This window comes from Suricata suricatta, chromosome 14 (assembly GCF_006229205.1).
Source record: "Suricata suricatta isolate VVHF042 chromosome 14, meerkat_22Aug2017_6uvM2_HiC, whole genome shotgun sequence".
In the NCBI taxonomy this organism is placed as follows: Eukaryota; Metazoa; Chordata; class Mammalia; order Carnivora; family Herpestidae; genus Suricata; species Suricata suricatta.
In genome coordinates this window covers 45,921,590-45,924,204 of record NC_043713.1, presented here as the reverse complement: position 1 = coordinate 45,924,204, position 2,615 = coordinate 45,921,590, and the positions used below count along the sequence as shown (strand labels likewise).

Genomic DNA, 2,615 nt, shown 5'->3' with positions numbered 1-2,615 from the left:
TTTGCCTTTCAGAGGGAGTTGGACAAGAGAGTCATTGATGAAATGTGAAGAGAGTAGAGGCTGGACATGAATTGCAGATATTCTGCACAGTACCTAAGAGCTGTTTGTGTCCAAGGTGGCCTGCCACAAGGTTAGGCTACACAAGCGTAAATGTCTCTAATACCCAAAGACGCCATAAATGGGGTTTGTACTTGGGGTTTTTAGAAGGTCAGTTTCATTCTGTTTTTGATAGTTAAATATATTATGAATCAAACCACCAGAAATCATGAGATGCTTCATTTCACTTTTATCCACCAAAGGAGCTTTGGGGGTAATGGCGAAGGACAAGTATCATATGCAGACCTATCATCACAGTCTAAAGTTAGCGTTTCTCCTTTTAAAAGGAGATCCTACAGGAGAAGAGGGAGCCTGTTACATAATTGGCGCTGAGTAAGTGTTATTAGGAAGATTCAGTATCTGTATAAAGTGCTCTTTGCCGCCTAGATGGAGACTGGGGCCCTCAGCATTGCCTCTTATAAGAGCTCTGGAAGTCTCAACTTCAAGGAATTAAAAAAAATTTTTTTTAATCATATCTATGCCTTGAAGATATTTGATGGTTGATTTACAATGGTTCTTGTTTAAATATTTGAAAGTGAATTGCATTGAAGCCTGTTTGAAGTTTGGTCATCATGATTATGGTCATGTGAGCCTGAATAGGTGAAAAAGCAGGGAGCAGATATTTGAAATGAGTCGATATGCCTTTACTTCGGTCTGAATTGCACCGGTTGCTAATAGTAGGGACTGGGGGGGATGGTTGTGCCTGAAATATTGCCGGATCCGAATTACGGAAAGTGGAAGCTTCAAGATTATTGCCAAATTCTCTTCCCACAGGCGATTTTCTCAAAAAGGAAAGTATTGTATTGCGTAAAATTATTCATGCTCTTTTACACTAGCGTTATGTATACTGTGACAGACTATTCTTCGAAAAGGTGGCTGTAAAGAGTAACATTGTGGGGGAAGGGGTAGTGCGAAGAGGCGAGGCGGCGACGGCAAGAAATGCCATAAATCTGCTTCCTTCTACACCAGCTCTTATTTTATAATGAGCCATGAGAAAGGCCGTCGCCTTGACTGACTTCTGGTCCTTTGGAAACCCTAGTTTCCCTGAGCGTTTGTATTCTAGAAAAGTGAAGCCCACCGGCCTGCCTGGCCCGCGGAGTTGGGAGCCTTTGTCCCTTTCGGCTCCCCATTGGCTGGGGACCGGGCCCCGCTTCCCCGTGGCCACGGCCGCTCTCAGCAGGGGGTGCGAGCTGTGTGACGCACGCCCTGACGTCCGCAGGGCTATAAATGCCCGGCTCCGAGTCCGGCCTTCTTCAGGAGCCGCCGGCAAGCGGGCAAGAAGGAGGCTCTTTGAGCGTAGCCGGAAAGGAAAAGGTGGGGCGAGTCTGGAGAAAAGGCCCCCTGTCCTGCCGCCCCCCGCCCCCCGGAGGCAGTTACGCCCTCGGGGCGGGCTCGGTGACTCTCCTTCCAGTGTTGGGGAAGACCGAGGGCCCTGGGAGTGGGAGGCCGCGGGGAAGGGCAGGCCCACGCCGGTGGGTGTGGCGAAGCTCCGAGAGTCGGGGCGGCGGGACTGCTGAACTAGACTCGAACTGGGACGCCCGCTCTCTACGTCGCTGCCCTTCCCACTAAACAAGCCCAAGGGCAAACCAGACACAGGCCCCAGCGTAGGTCTTGAGGGAGCGGTGTGTCTTGCTGACGTTTCCCGTGGCTCCGAAGCTCCCACTCGCGCGTCCTCAGCCTACGGCACGGAGTCCTGCTCAGGCGTTAGCCCTGGGGGAGAGGGTAAAATGGAAGCTCACAACTCGGCACAGGGGGCGGGAGCGGAAAAGTGGTTTGGGACAAATACTCCTTAAAGGAGAGATTTGGGGAGAATTAAGTGGTCGCTTTTTAAGCGCTCCTCTGTGTGTGTGTGTGTGTGTGTGTGTGTGTGTGTGTGTGTGAGAGAGAGAGACAGAGAGAGAGAGACAGAGAGACGCTATCCGTTCATGTAATACTGCTTTGTATTTAGGACAATTCTTGGCATGGGGCTGTGCCGTAGGATGCTCAGCATCCCAGGTACTGGAAGGCAGAAAGGTCTCGCACCTTCCCAGAGTGCGGTGTGGTTGGCTTACCGACCGACTGGGCTGAGAACCCATAGGATCACTGGACGGCCGTTCGGTCCACGGTTGGTAGCCTCAACTGCTAACTGCCTGCAGAAAGGGCGTTTGGGTGGCTCCGTGTTGGCCACTGGTGAGCCACTTTTCCAAACGTGACTTATCTAGTCACACGGGGCAAAATGTGTACTTGAAAAAAAAAAAGTATACACACGCACACAAAAATAGTGGAAGTGTATCCGTGGATCATACATACAATCACTGCCTATGTTCCTTAACGTTTAGCGTATACCCTGCCAAAGCTGCAATGGTGTTTTTGTTTTTTGTTTTGTGCACTGGTGGTGTTTTCAACATGGTTTAATTCAGTAAAGGTCAAGTTGACTTACACTCAGAGTAGGCTTTCATTAAAGGATTCAATACGCTTAATTATATCCTCAAAGGATTTGCTTTGACCAATAGAGATTCATCCCCCCCCCCCCCCCCCCC

General features: G+C 49.9%; 1 protein-coding gene across 2 annotated transcripts in view; it reads left to right on the top strand.

Moving 5' to 3' along the window:
• The first annotated feature begins 1,306 nt into the window (after positions 1 to 1,306).
• Positions 1,307 to 2,615, top strand: part of CABYR (calcium binding tyrosine phosphorylation regulated) — a 19,331-nt gene continuing 18,022 nt past the window's right edge. The window contains exon 1 of one of the 2 annotated variants that reach the window (XM_029921362.1): positions 1,307 to 1,410. The gene's annotated coding sequence lies outside the window, so the exon portion shown is untranslated. Of the gene's footprint in view, positions 1,411 to 1,796; positions 1,819 to 2,615 lie in introns of those variants that run through there. The other variant, XM_029921363.1, reaches the window with a different exon arrangement.